Source organism: Pogona vitticeps, chromosome 5 (genome assembly GCF_051106095.1).
Source record: "Pogona vitticeps strain Pit_001003342236 chromosome 5, PviZW2.1, whole genome shotgun sequence".
NCBI classification, from domain to species: Eukaryota; Metazoa; Chordata; class Lepidosauria; order Squamata; family Agamidae; genus Pogona; species Pogona vitticeps.
Genome location: NC_135787.1, coordinates 111,666,568 through 111,682,372, shown reverse-complemented (window position 1 = coordinate 111,682,372; position 15,805 = coordinate 111,666,568). Strand labels below are relative to the sequence as shown.

Below are 15,805 nucleotides of genomic sequence, written 5' to 3'. Positions count from 1 at the left end.
GGAACTGATGAAAGATTTTGCAGAGTTTAAAAAACTGGTCTTTGCCAGACATGGGATAAATGCAGAGCAGCTGAGACAAAGATTCAGGTCCCTCACCAAGAAGCCAGAGCAGACTTTTACCCAAGTGGGGGCCCAGTTGGTGAGGCTGCTTGAGAAATGGCTATCGCAGGAGGGAACAGAGACCTATGAGCAGCTTAAAGACTTGATAGCACTGGAACAGTTCTATTCAGTCCTGCATGGGGAATTGAAATTCCAGGTGAGGGAAAGGAAACCGAAATCTGTGGCAGCAGCCGCAGAGATCGCAGATTTTATTTCCCAAATAAGAAAGCCCTTGGGTGAGGGGAAATCTGTAGGTAAACCCAAAGAAACCTACAGCAAGTACTCTCAGGGACCAGGGAAAAGCCAGCAAGGGGGAGGGGCCCATGGTGAAGGGAAGCCCTCAGACATGAAACAAAGACCTCAGATTTTGGAGGGAAAACCAAAACAAGATGAGAGAGAATCAAAATACACCAGAAAATGTTATTTCTGTCAGGGAAAGGGTCATCTAATCTCAGAGTGTGAGAAATTAAGGCAGCTAAAAGGAATGGTGCCTCAGAATTCTAGTGGGACCAAGCCAAAAGCTGTGTTCTGTGTCCAGAAAGAGCAAGGCTCAGTCTCACTGAGGGAGCCTGTTGCCATGGCTACTCAGTCTGGAACAGCTACCTCTGCTGATCAGGCTGAGGAAAATGGTCCTCTTGTGGAGGTAAAGCGCTGCTTGCTGGTGAAAACAGATTCTCAGTTGTTTGAGACAGCAGGGGTGGACGTAGGCATACTTGACCGTCAGTATAGGGGGCTGCGGGACACTTGTTCCCAGGTAACCCTGTGCCATCCAGATATCATCCCTAGGGAGTTTATAATCCCAAATGAGAGCATGAAGGTGGCAGGGATTGAGGGGCAGGTAATCTCTCTGCCAGTAGCAGAGGTACCTGTCAACTTTCAAGGCTGGAGGGGAGTTTGGAGGCTAGCGATTTCATCGACTCTGCCAGCAGCCGTGCTCGTGGGAAATGACCTGGCTGAACATGTGAAACGGGTGCTAGTGATTACACGCTCACAAGCCACCACAGGGACAGTTCAGGGGGGTAATGATGAGCCAGAGACGGAAGCAGAGGGGAGTTCAGAAGCTGTGGTGGAAACCTTAACCACAGACAGCAGATTTGGACAGGAGCAAAAGGCAGACGCCACTCTCCAAAAGTGTTTTGAACAGGTGACTGACGCCCAGCTAACACCTGAAACCCCAGTGAGATTTCTGGAGGAAAAGGGGATTTTATATAGAGAAACCCTGAGGAATATCTCAAAAGGGGGAGATGGGATCAAAAGTCAGCTGGTGGTACCTGAAAAGTATCGCCCCATGATCTTACAAAGGGGTCACTCTGACATGTTTGCTGCACACTTGAGGGTGAAAGGGCCCCTTGATTTGATCAAACAAAATTGGGAGCATATCACCCAGGATGACCCACAAGACGTTGTGACTTACATAGACACCTTGATGAACGACCTAAGGAGAAATCTAGAGCTGGCAGCAGAAAACCTGCAAGCTCAGAAGGTCAGACAGAAAACATGGTATGACCACAAAGCTAGAGAGAGGCACTTTGACCCAGGGGAGGAAGTGCTTTGGCTTAGGCCCTGCAGAGAGAACAAACTGCAGCTCAAATGGGCAGGACCATATAGGGTCATTTCCAAGATGTCAGACCTGAACTACCTAATAGAGCAGGAGGAGAACCAAGCAAGGAGGGTGGTTCATGTGAATGCCCTAAAACCCTACTACCGAGGGGAACAGAGGGTTTTATTCGCGATAAAATCAGCTGAGAGTGAGGAAGCTGAATTACCCTTCTGGGAGGGTAGAGGGGAAGTAAAATACAACCCAGAGGAGGTAAAGATCAGTCCTGCACTCACCCAAGACCAGCAGCAAGAACTAAAGATGCTGCTTAGTAAATATCAACAGGTGTTTTCCAACAAGCCGGGGATAGTGAAGGGAGTGATGCATCGGATCCACACAGGAGATGCACCCCCGCAGGCAGTATCCCCATACCGAGTAACGGGACCCTATAGGGACAAGGTGCGGAAGGAGCTGGACGAGATGCTGAGGGAGAACATAATCGTCCCCTCTTCTAGTCCTTGGTCCTCTCCGATAGTCCTTGTGGACAAGCCTGATGGGAGCATTAGGTTTTGTGTCGATTACAGGAAATTAAACCGTGTAACCACTCCTGATGCCTACCCAATGCCCAGGCTAGACAACCTGATTGAAACCATAGGGGGTTGTCGGTTCATCTCATCATTGGACCTGGTAAAGGGATATTGGCAATTAAGAATTGATCCCAGGGATCAAGAAAAGACTGCCTTTTGCAGCCCTTTTGGTCTCTATGAGTTTCGAGTCCTGAGCTTTGGTCTCAGAAATGCACCAGCCACATTCCAAAGGCTGATGGACCAGACCTTGGCAGGGCTCAGTGACTTTACAGTGGCCTACATTGACGACATAGGGATCTTCAGTAATACCTGGGAAGATCACCTGATACACCTGGAGTTAGTGCTGCAGAGGTTAAGTGCAGCAGGGCTAACAGTAAAGGCCAGCAAGTGTCAGCTGGGTAGCCCAGAAATAAAATACTTGGGTCACATGGTAGGGGGAGGAATGATAAAACCCCTGGAGGCCAAAATAGAAGCTGTTCGTGATTGGCCTAGACCCAACACCAAGAAAAAAGTCAAATCATTTCTTGGGTTGGTGGGCTACTACAGAAAGTTCATCCCGAGGTTTAGCGAGATTGCGGCTCCGCTGACCGATCTGACGAGGAAGAAGGCTGATGACCGCATCCCGTGGACCAGCGACTGTGAGGCAGCGTTCCAGAGGTTGAAGGAGGCGCTAATCAACTATCCAGTCCTGCGTGCTCCAGACTTCGACCGGGAGTTCATCATCTACACCGATGCGTCTAACAGCGGGGTAGGAGCAGTTCTGTGCCAGGAGGATGAGAATGGTGACCAACATCCAGTGTCCTACCTGAGTAGGAAACTTCAAAAAGGTGAGAGACATTTGGCAACCGTGGAGAAGGAGTGTTTGGCCATAGTCTACGCGATCCAGAAGGCCAAGCCTTACATCTGGGGAAGACATTTTATTCTGTGTACCGACCATTCACCATTGCAATGGTTAAAGACAATGAAAACCCACAATAGCAAACTTATGAGGTGGGCTTTAAACCTACAGGACTATGACTTTGAAGTGAAGGTGGTCAGAGGGTCAGTGAACTGTGTTGCTGACGCCTTATCAAGAAGACCTGAAGAATGAAGACGGCGAAAGAACATGGACTATGTGTATATATTGTGAACAAAAAGTAAAATGTACCTGGTTTTGAATTTGGTTTGTATGAATAAAGGTAAATTGATGTAATGTATATGGTAAATGTTTAAATGCCTATTTGCTATGGTTTAACTTAGAATGTAAGTATAAGTAAGTATAATATGGTATGTATAACTGTTGTTGTGTATTTTATACAGGTTGTTTTTTGGTGAAAAGCACCTTAGCTTTCCCCCTACAAAACAACTTATAAAGAGGGGAGGTGTTACATACAGCACTGATGTTACCTGTCTGTCATGGGTTTGGAGGGAAAGTTCCATCCTATGGGGAGTGGAAGGCGGGACATCAGGAGGAGGGGCTGTACTGTATAAATATGTGATGCCTGTGTGGTGAGAGACTGAGATACTGAGAGACACTGGGTTGTGACGAAGCAGCAGCTGGGAAGAAGAAGCTGTTGTGGGAGTCTGTGTGTCAGACAGGGTACTACTGTGTGTCAGAGTACCAACCTGATAGGTTCAGGTGTCTGTTGGTTAGCCAGAACTGATAGGTTCAGGGTCTGTGCTTCAAGTTAAGGGTTCTGTGTGAACCAAACTGTATGCTTGTATGAGTGAGAATAAGCCACGTTACTTTATCCTATTCACCTGATTGTTTATTTTTCCCTGTGTGTATTTAAAATAAACCTTATTCTTTTTATTGTTTAAAAATCCATCCCTGGTCTGTGTGACTTCTTAAAGGGAATGGTTGGTGGCAGCTTAGTGTAACTGTGTGACATATCCCAGTAGGTCTGGGTTCATCACAAACACTCTTTTCCAACAACACAAGAGGCGACTCTACACACAGAAATCACCAGATGGGCAATACTGAAAACAGATTGATTATATTCTCTGCAGCCAAAAAGAGAATAATTTACCCCTGGAGTAATTTACCCCTGTTTCCCGACCTATGGTATAGGCAGTGGTCAGAAGTCTTAAAGCAAAGAAAACACTTGTAAGAATATTTAGTGATTGAGCTTACTACTTTTGCAATGCAGTCCTGTGAATACCAACTCAGAAATTCATCCTACTAAGTTCTAGAACTGACACTAAAGAAAGATGTTCTTCTCATTATAGGGGATTGGAATGCTAAAGTAGGGAGTCAAGAGATAAAAGGAACAACAGGGAAGTTTGGCCTTCGTTCAAAACGAAGGAGGGCAAAGGCTAATAGAGTTTTGTCAAGAGAACAAGCCGGTCATCACAAACACTCTTTTCCAACAACACAAGAGGCGACTCTACACACAGAAATCACCAGATGGGCAATACTGAAAACAGATTGATTATATTCTCTGCAGCCAAAAAGAGAATAATTTACCCCTGGAGTAATTTACCCCTGTTTCCCGACCTATGGTATAGGCAGTGGTCAGAAGTCTTAAAGCAAAGAAAACACTTGTAAGAATATTTAGTGATTGAGCTTACTACTTTTGCAATGCAGTCCTGTGAATACCAACTCAGAAATTCATCCTACTAAGTTCATTGAGGATATGATCACATGAGGAAGTAGATTGTGTTTTGATTCACTTATAGAGCCGTCCAGTGGGATCTATTTCCCAGCAACCACGTAACATATGCAGAACTGTATTCCAGCCCAACTCTTTTGCTTAATCATTTTTACGTCTTGGATTATTACACATTTATTGGTTCAATTGTTTTTAAATTTTGTAATGCCACCCAGAGTAGACGCAGTCTAGATGGGCAGGGTATAAATCTAATAAAATAAAATAAATTAAAAAAGTGCAGTCAAACTTAGTTCCCTGTTGGAAAATGGGGCTTCATGAGTCACAAAGTTGTGCAGATGCCGCCTGAGATGGATAATATGGCCATTGCTTTTCTTTGCAAGGCAAGGAGAACAGGAACATAATCTGCATTTAGCGAGTTCCTTTGGTTGCTTCAGTAGAAGTGCTAAGAAACCTCAGTGTTTGTACAGCAATGCTGGAGATTAAATTTTGAGTGTGATTAAGCACGATTAGCAGTGGCAGGGGAACTCCGAAAGGCCTCCCATGTCAGCGGGGAAGGCATCCGGAGGTTCCCCCTTGCCACTGATCGTGCTTCCAGAGGAACGATCGGTGGAGAGGGGGACCTTCGCAGGCCTTCCCCACCACCATGGGAGGCATCTCGGAGGTCCCCTGCCCCCACAGGCTTTCCCAAGGTGGATCAGGCCTACCAGGGGAGGGTTTCCCCCAGTAGGCTCGGTCTACTCCCCGGGAAAGTCTGGGGAGTAGACTGGGCCTACTGGCGGAAGCCCTCCCCTGGTAGGCCCGTTTTACCAGGCTTTCCCGGGCAGTAGACCGGGTCTACTGGGAAAAGCCCTCCCCTGGTAGGCCCAGTCCACTCTGGGAAAGCCTGGGTCAGTGGGGGCAGGGGACCTCCAAGAGGCCTTGGGCAGTGGTGCCGAAGCCCTCGGAGGCCTTGGGCAGCAGCAATGGCAGCAGCGAGGGACCTCCGAGAGGCCTCTGGCAGTGGCGAGGAAGCCCTCGGAGGCCTCGGGCAGCGGCGATGGCGGCAGCGGGGGACCCCTGGAGGGAGGGAGGGGGAGAGAGTGTGTGTGTTATTGATGCTTGATGAACCTGAAGAAGATACTTATGAATAATTATAGGAACATCTGTAATCAATAAACCTGTTTTATTGAGGGGCAAACGTCACAATTGGCGTCCAGCGGTGGGATACGAAGCAATTCAGTAAAGCTTGAGTTTAAACTGAATTTTTTTTGAGTCAAGGGTACCTTTTAGGCGGAGGTCTGTGGTGAAGAAGTAGGTTACCTGCTAGAGCTTTTGGGAAAAGCTTAGTGGCGGGGCTTCTGAACCCAGATCGGGGGACTAAGATAGGGAACGCAACTGTGCTCACGACCTGGGGTTCAAATCCCAGGTAGCCGGCTCAAGGTTGACTCAGCCTTCCATCCTTCCGAGGTCGGTAAAATGAGTACCCAGCTTGCTGGGGGGGCAATGTGTAGCCTGTATAATTTAAATTGTAAACCGCCCGGAGAGTGCTTGTAGCGCTATGGGGCGGTATATAAGTCCAATAAATAAATAAATAAATAAATAAAAACATTTATTTTTACCTCAGGATTTGAGAGACCTAGTGGCTAGCTTAAGATCCAAGGCTCTGAGAGAAGGGAGCGCTGGTGGATAAAAGCAGAAGCCAGGGGTCAGAACAGATCTGAGGAAATAGAAGAAAAAGCCGAGGCTTGAAACAGAAATTTATTTCAGTGACTGGAACTAGAAGAAAGACAGGTCCTTTTTAAAATCAGTATAAACACACTCAAGACTAAGTAACTCAGAGAAATATACCACCCAAAAGAACTAAAAGGACAGTAATGCAGGAAACTGATCCTCAAGAGGCACAAAGTTTACCTAAGGAAGTTGAGGGAAATGGAGATCCTCTAGCTGTGGAATAGGGGGAGACTCATGAGGGTGCCTCAGGGAGAGAAAGTGATGTAAGCTCCCAAGAGTTTGAAAAATGGAGGTTACAACAGGAATTCAAGCTTAAAGAATTAGAGATCAAAGAAAGAACCAGGGAATTAGAAATCAGAGAAAAAGCTGAGCAAGAGGCCAGACAAATGGCATTTGAGCAGAAAAAAAGACTACCAGAGATGAGAGGAAAAAGCTGAGAAAGAATACAAATGGAATTAAAACAAATGGAATTGAGACAAAGAGAAATGGAGTTTCAACTACAGATGAAACAATTAGAATTTCTCAAAATAATAACAATAACAACAGCACTAGTAAAGGAAATCTCTCAAAGATTGATCTAAAGAAATTTCCTGAATATAGAAAAGGTGACTGCCCAGAATCTTTCCTCATTTCCTTTCAACGTGCGTGTTGGGACTTTAATATCAAGGATGAAGAAAGGATGATAGTGCTGAGATCCCAAATAAATGGAGACTTAGCTGAGCTGTATTCCCAGATGCCTCTGGAGCAGGCTAGAGATTTTGAAGCTTACAGAAGAAATTTATTTTCTATATTTTGTATCAATGCAGAACACCTGAGGTGAAAATTTCATTCCCTGACCAAAAAGCCTGAGGAATCTTATTCTCAGCTAGGGGCTAAACTGCTGCAACGTTTGGAGAAATGGATGGAACATGAACATGTTACTTCTCTTGAGCAGATGAAAAATGTGATTGGGTTAGAACAATTTTATTCTATCTTGGCTGGTGAATTGCGTTATTTAGTTAAGGACAAAAATCCTAAAAATCTATTAGAAGCAGGTGAAACAGTTGATTACATTGGGGAGATTCGAAACCACAGGTTCTCTGAGGTAAATTTTAACAAGCAGAACTGGGACAACAATAAAAAACCCGTTAATAAAAATTACCTCAGCAAAACAACTGGAAAAGAAGGCCAGGGTAGTAATTCACCTAAATTAACACAGCCTAGTTCTCAGACCCAAATGAATCCTGAGGAAAAGTTAATGTTTAACAGATCTCCTCAGAGTGAGAGAAGGACTTTTAAACAGTGTTATAACTGTGGAGAGTTCAGTCATCTACAATTCAATTGTACGAAAACTAAACTTAGGAATGAGAAGGATGATAATCAGCCAAAGGAGGTTTACTGTTTAAAACCAGCTGAAGCCATTGAGAGAAGCAGTAACCAAGGATCTGGATCTGTCTCCATGGCAACTGGCACAACAGAAAATTCTGATCTGCCACTAGCCCAGGTCATTCATTGTTTTCTAGTAAAGGCAGAAGATATTTTAGTTCATAACCCTGGTGAGAGGATTCTTATTAATGAAAAGTCTTATGTTGGAGTGATTGATACTTGTTCTAACATAACCCTGTGTCACCCTGAGGTGATTCCTAAAGAACAAATTCTCCCAAACCAGACTGTTACCATCAAGGGTATAAGTTCTACTCCAGTGATTTTACCCATGGCTAAAGTGAAAATAAACCAGTGGTGCCTCGCTTAATGATGCTAATTGGTTCCAAAAAAATCACTGCTAAGCGATTTCATCGCTAAGCGAAATGCGGTTTCCCACTGAAATGCATTGAAAACCAGATAATCCGTTCCAATAGGAACGAATTGCCGTCCTTAAGCGAAAATCGCCATAGGAAACATCGCTAAGCGAAACGCAGTTCCCCAATTAAAATGCATTGAAACCTATTCAATGCATCTCAATGGGGGAAAAATACAACAACAAATTAAAAAAGAGTCAGAACAAAGTCAAATTTGGTTAACAAAGGGTTTATTAAGTGCACTTTATGATTTCAAACATTTTAAACAGTAAACTTTAACTTTATAAATAAAAGAAAAACATTTAAAAAACAGCAAACATGAGGCTGTTTAAACCATCGCTAAGTGAAACAGGGGACCCAAAATTTAATTGCTATGCGAAGCATGGTCCCAACCATCGCTAAGTGAAAATCACCCACAGGGACCATCGTTAAACGAAGCGTAAAAATGTTCCGAAAAAGTTGTTGCTAAGCAATTTTGTCGTTAAATGAAGCAATCGCTATAAAAGGCACCACTGTATAGAGATTGGGTTGGAATTTGGGATGTGGCAATCTCTGATCAAATTCCTGCACCTTATTTAATTGGGCTAAATCTCACTAAGCATGTGCAGAGTGCTTGTGAAGTAACAGGTTCCCTGAGAGAGCAGTTAACAATCCCTGAAGGAAAAATGGATTCCCTAACCTCTGAATCTATCCAGGGATGCCCCAAGTTAGAAAAGAACCACGAGGTGACCCAAAATGACTGATGAGGTTAATTTGAAAATCCCTAATGTTACCTTTTCCTTTTCTGAAAATGCAGCAACAGTGGGAATACCTCAGTCACCAGCATCATTGGGAACAATAACTGCATGACCGTCCTAAAGGAAAGCAACAAATGTACTCAGTACAATTACCAGGAACAGACATAAAACATATCAAGGTTTATTAAACTTTATAATCTCACACCTAATTGTTATTGTGGGTTTTTTGGGCTCTTTGGCCGTGTTCTGAAGGTTGTTCTTCCTAACGTTTTGCCAGTCTCTGTGGCTGGCATCTTCAGAGGACAGCACTCTGTGCTCTGGTGTAGTTGGCTTGGGAGTACAGTATTTATGGCTGTGAGATAGGCTTTTGTCTTTTTCTGTAGATGGGTGGTTAGTGTGTCTTGTTGTGGGTGTATTGTTGTGATAAGAAGAGATTATCTGTCACTGTGGTTGATGGGTGTCATTAGCTGGTCTTTTGTGTGTAGTGATCCCCTGTCCTTGTGGCTAGGTAGAGTTCGTTGACCTTTTGCACGCTGTATTTTTGAGAGCTGGGAACCAAGTTTTGTTGAGTTTCAAACTTTCCTTTTTTGTTGAAGTTCTGCTGGTGCTTGTGGATTTCAATGGCTTACCTGTGCAGTCTGACGTAGTGATTGCTGGTGTTGTCCTGTGGGAAAAATCCCCAGGGAACCGCCACTTGGAAACCAGTCCAAGCAGCAGTTGCATGAAAACCAGGGAGAGATCTCTGATAGAAAAGGACAGACTACACTCTTTAGTTATGAAGCAAATCACCGGTGAAGAAGATGTCTGCCTGTAAAAATGTCTGTCTTCTTCCCCGGAGGCATGCCTTTTTACTAAGTACCATCATTAGCATTTTTTAGCATAAAGATAAGATTTTAGTCAACGAAACGTCATGTTCACTTACATTCCACACATGCGCAGAGAATCATAGAACAATGCTTGGTTAGGCTAAGCACCACTGGTGTATCCCTTAATAGCCACAAGATGGAACTCTAGACCAAAGACTTTCCACTAAATACTTCCTACATTGTCCAGTATTTAAGTATTTTGAAATAGAATTTCATGTCCAGTTTGTTTTAGGGCATGTTGAGCTACTGCAGATTTAGTCTGCAGTGTCTCTCATGTTCTTTGATTCTGGTGTGGATGCTTCATTTTGTGGTTCCAATATATACCTGGCCACAACTGCAAGGTATCCGGTATACTCCTGCAGTGGTGAGGGGGTCCCTTCTGTCCTTTGCTGACCGTAACATTTGTTGTATTTTTGTGGTGGGCTTGAATACTGATTGTAGGTTGTGTTTTTTCAAAAGTTTCCCCATGCGGTCCGTGACCCTTTTGATGTATGGCAGAAATACTTTGTTTGTGGGTGGCTGTTTTTCTTCTTCAGTTCGGTGTTGTTTTCTTGGTTTGATGGCTCTTGTGATTTCATTTTTGGAGTAGCCATTTGCATGTAGGACCCAATTCAACCATCTGGGACAAGCGACGGGAGCTCACTCTGTCACATGGATTCGATCTTACGACTGCTTGGTCTTCTGACCTTGCAGCACAGAAGTTAGATTTTGTTCTTAGGCCAGAAGTCAACAAATATACCCTCCTCTTTCTATTAAAATCATACAGTAAACAGTGGAAAATAATACTCAAGAGAATTAACAGAAGTCCTCTGCCCCATGCATTATTATTTTAGCACTAAAATCAATGAATGAGAAAGAAAATATTCTCAGGACAGCACAATCCTATATTTATTTAATGAAATTGAACCCTAGATGTACATATAACCGAAGCCTTAATAAATATCACTGCACTAATAGAAAGCAGTCAAAAATAATTTACCCTGAAAAAGAGGTTTAGCAAAACTAAGAAATTGTGAACAAAAAATAAACAGAAGTTAAAAATAAAATTAAATGCAATGTGGCTTTATTCAAGCATGTCTTATACACATGTTCAGAGCCCTGCAACAGATGTCCAAGTATACCTATTTCTCTGCTCTATCAAAATATTATGCAAGTGGAATCACAGGCACCTGCTTTGTAGCAAACACGCTACTTTCACTCCCACTTAGTCTGAGACTTTTATACAGGGCCCTGAAGAAAACTGACTATGCACCAAAGTTCTATGCCTTAATGAATACCTACCATAATCCTTATACTTCAGATTAAGGATAATCTCTCTTTTTTTTAAGTTAAAACAGTCTGAATAGCTCAATTAGCAATGAAGGTTAACACAGCACCTCAGGTCCACTAAACATAAAATTTTAAAAACTTAAGATACCTGAAAGACACTGTAGATTTTAACTGTGAGCTTCCTACCTACCTAACAACTAAATTTGGGTTAATCTCTGTAATACGAAGAATTTAGCAACAGAAGGAATCCCTGAAGTTTCACCGCCTGCAGGTGGCAACCACCTAGGGACCAAGACAACAAACCAGCCCATCAGGGACAGCGGTTCCCTCCCCAGACCTTCTTCACCCTCTGGGATGCTCTTGCAAAGGAATCCTCTGGATTTGTTTTTCCTAACTTTTCTCCCCTTAAAAAATAGGATTCCCTCAGTAGTCGGCTATAATGGTGTAGCCCCCTGTATCATTATCATCGGAATCACTACCGCCACCACTCCCACCTGGCTTAAGCAGACCAGAGTTTCAGTCAGGAGTGGGTTGGATTCCAGTACCCATCAGTCCCTGGCGACATAAACGAGGCATTATGGGTTTTGTAGTTCGACCGGTGCAGAGCCAATCCTTCCCCAGTTCTCCTTTATACGTGACAGTTTTTGCGCGCTGTGAGACCTTACGTCGTCTCTTACATACGGCGCCCTAATCAGGCAAGGAAGACACCTAGGAAGTGTTTTTTGCCAGACTCTCTCCATGACCCTTTTTCCTCCGTACCAGATTTCTGCCCATCCCCAATTCCCGAACCCCTGCCCCACCCATAACCTTATAAACAGCGGCACATACGCCACGTTCCCTCCTGCCCGGGACTTCCCCACGGGCCGTCTAACCACCCTCACAACCGAGGCAACGCTGCCAACAATCCTCCTACCCACAATGCAACTCGGAACAGCCAATCACCATTCTCTCTCTTCGGCTACGTCCGACCCGGAGGACGCTGGAAGGGGACACCCAATCAAAACAAGGCTTTGCATGATGTCACCGAGTCCTGAAACGGCGGCCCTTTTTCCCTAACCCAATGGCCAAAGGGGGTGTGGCCGCAGGTGATTTTTTTTTCCAGACTTGGGGGGAAAGAGGGCGTGGCTCTTAGTGCTGGAGGGAGCTTCTGTAAATTCCTGCTAGCGTTATTTGCTGCTAGGAGCTGTCCAGTTAGAGTTCTCCAGTTTGCCTTGCATTAAAGCTAATTAAATGCCACAATGCAACATTCAGAACTGTCGTCGTTGTTCTTTCCACCCACTGAATGAAGCCTTCTGAAAGAAATAGTTGTCAGTAATCTTATCTCTGAATTTGCGGGCATGAGAAATAGAAACAAGATGATAACTTTTAAAATAGCTGGTCTGGTGCAGCAAGTTGGAACAGTTTTCTCACAGAGGAAGAAAAAAGTGGCAGTGCCTAAGATGCTTTGATAAGGAGGTGATGGGGAAGGGTCTCAGATGAACATTTTGCCAGGGGCTTCTTACTGTCTTAAAAAGAAGCTGCACCAGTCAATGCCTGCATTATTCTTTGAACGCGGCTGCAATGCCGTAGAGTGTCCTGTAGGGGGCACCAAGGCATTGGAGAATCATCACGTTCTGTACAGTATTTATTGTTTGGGTATGGTTTAGTTGCACAAAGGATTTGCAGCAGAATTTATTGCAATGTTCAAGATTTTAGCAAACGTAATTGAGTAGTTGGTTTTGTTGGCAGAAACAATCTGGACTATCAAGACACACAAAAAGGGGGATAGTGGGGAAATCTGTTTTGGAAAGTAAGATTAAAAAGTGAAAAGGGAGACTCAGAAAGCTGAGACACCAGACATGACGTTGAACAAGTGAAGTTAACAAGATTCAGTCAGCAGAGGTCAAGAAGACAATAGATACAGATAAGGCTAGGCAGCCAACCCTAGCAAGTTGGTGTTAAATTTTCGTGACAGCACAGGTGAGAGTTACTGATTGTAGTGACAGTACTATACAAGCCATTGCCCCTATTCAAACCAGACCCAGGAACTATAATACACATAGGAATTTTGGCAAAGGGGAGATTTATCAATTAAAATTTTCTTAATAGCTAACGTATTCTGTGGTACTACACTAACATAAATAAGTAACAATATGGCATGCTTTCCAAAAAGTTCTCATGGAGCAGAGTTTTTGCCATTATAAAATAGGTGGCTTTATAGCAATACCCTCACTGACAGAAATAAAATATCTACACTCTAGTGTGAGCTAGGAAAAATTTTGTTTCCCCAGCTGTGTTAATAAAGACTGGGTAATTTGTGACCTTCTAGTAGTGGTTGGGCTACAGCTCCCATCAACTTTCACCTTTAGTTGTGCTGGCAAGATCTGATGGGACTCTGCCTCTGAGTACTAACAATAAACTGGTGCACTGACAAAACGGTTTCTCTTTCTTTCCTTTTCTGTAGTGCTACTTTTGTCGGGCCACAATTGATACAGCAACCAAGAACATTAGTGAACTCAGCTGTCCAATGAGTGCTCATATATCTGCGCCTAAAATCTGTGGGAAGCTGAAGAAGACAGATATTGAGATCTGTGAGATCATATATGGTATGGTGAAATCCACGTGCAGTACAAATGAGAGCAGACTGAACATGCTGCTCTGTTAAGTGGCAGAAGGGCACTGTTTACTTCTATCTATGTTGTGGCCCCAGTCTTATACCTGATGGAACATTTGACATGAACTGCCTTTTTTCTGCACATCAATGATTTAATTCTCAGGTTTTATTTTCAGCAGATGGGTTTTATTTTTCTAATTCAAAAAAGTCTAACTGAAATCTATTCTGATGCTGTTCTTTAATGACTAATTACCACATATTCTGTTGTTTTCCTGGATACGTTATAAGGATTAAAACTATTCCACTTCTTACATTACTGTTAAAAGGGGTAAATGAGGGGGAAATAGACATTACAAATAAATATAGCTGTAGGTTGTTATGTGCTGTCTTGTGGCCTCTAAGTTATGGCAACCCTATAAATTAACAATGTTCTAAAAGTCTTCTTTTTATCAATTCTGCTTGGGTCTTACAATCTATAGGTTTGGCTTCCTTTATTGAATCAATCTATCACATGTTAGGTCCTCCTCTTCCTCGTTTTGTCTTGCTTTCTGCTTTTCCTACTATCTTTTCCAGCAAGTATTTTCTTTTCCTGATACATCCAAAGTAAGCAACATTCTCTCTAATTTTCACCTCTAATTTTTCAGAATCTGCAGGGTTCTGTCATTGGAGCCAAAGGGGCTGAAAATGATGCTGTCGGCGAATGGAGGAGGAAGGCTACGTGGAGGGGAGCAGAGTCATGTGTGTGCAAGTGTGCACCTTAAAAGGAACTTTAGAAGTAATCTCAGTTTAGTAATTTTAGCTTCCAGGGTGAATTCTGGCTTCATCTGCTCTAGAACCCATTTATTTGTCTTTCTGGCAGTCCATGTTATCTGTTAAAACTGTCCTCTAGCACCATGTCTCATTAAATTCTGGCTTGATCAGTCACAAGCCACAGGCTGATACCTGCTGCTCAATCACTCCTGCTTGCCTAGAAACACTCTGCAGTTTGCTTATTTGTTATGGTATGTTATAGCATCTGAAAACAGGCACTTTCTTGCTTTCTGGTTTGTTCATCTCCCAACAAATGAGAGAAATAGACCAAATACAACCAATGGATGTCTGCTCTGATTTCCTGGGAGACGAACAAGTGCCTGGATTCATACAACGTAGTGAACAAACAAAAGCATGAAGCTGGTCCTACTGCATTTATAGCTGATGAGTATGATGACACGGATGCATTAATCAAGCATGAGTGCTCTTCCATTCTCTATTTCTAGTACTAGTCAATCTGTAACATAAAAGCAAAAGCGTGTTGCTTATATACCGCCCCATAGCTCTTCAAGCACTCTCTGAGCGGTTTACAAGTTAATTATGCAGGCTTCACATTGCCCCCCCCCCCAGTGAGCTTGGTACTCATTTTACTGACCTCAGAAGGACAGAAGGCTGGGATTGAACCTTGAGATCTCTGTAACCATATTCAGCCAAATGCAGTTACAGAGACTTCTTTGGACATTTGTGCTCAATGTGTGATAGTCTAACTTACTTCCAGTAGATGCGCTGTGACATTTGGGGAGGAGGGTGTGTACTCTAGTTCTAGTCCTATGTGTTATCAGGCAAAAGTCTTAGGTAGAATTAGCTAATTGAAACAGCTTTCCACCTCCTTTTTGGTGATAGTTTGTGTAGGGGGAAGACATTTATTTCTTTGGTCTAAAATGGAGTAGATAGCATAAAGATAGCCGATCTTTGTTGGACATGGTTGGCACTATGGATTAAACTGCTGAGCCACGGGGCTTCTCAGTCAGAAGGTTGGCAGTTCGAATCTGCACAACAGGATGATGTTGCTTATCCCAGCTCCTGCCAACCTAGCAATTCGAAAGCATGAAAGTGCAAGTAAATAAATAGGTACCACCTTGGTGGGAAGGTAATGGTGTTCCGAGCCTAGTCAGGCTGGCCATGTGACCAAGGAAAGGATCTACAGACAATGCCATCTCTTTAGCTTATAAAGGGGGATGAGCATCAGCGCCTACAGTTGGACACGACTGGACTCAATTGTCAAGTA

At 43.5% G+C, this 15,805-nt stretch overlaps 2 long non-coding RNA genes across 2 annotated transcripts; one reads left to right on the top strand and one right to left on the bottom strand.

Moving 5' to 3' along the window:
• Positions 1–6,495: 6,495 nt before the first annotated feature.
• Positions 6,496–12,130, bottom strand: LOC144589504 (uncharacterized). Its single transcript, XR_013545657.1, has 2 exons — positions 11,669–12,130; positions 6,496–9,156 (listed from the first exon to the last, which is right to left on the bottom strand). It is a non-coding gene; the product is annotated as an uncharacterized LOC144589504 (long non-coding RNA).
• Positions 12,131–12,496: 366 nt separating this feature from the next.
• Positions 12,497–15,047, top strand: LOC110088011 (uncharacterized). Its single transcript, XR_012087912.2, has 3 exons — positions 12,497–13,133; positions 13,618–13,759; positions 14,412–15,047. It is a non-coding gene; the product is annotated as an uncharacterized LOC110088011 (long non-coding RNA).
• The last annotated feature ends 758 nt before the right edge of the window (positions 15,048–15,805 follow it).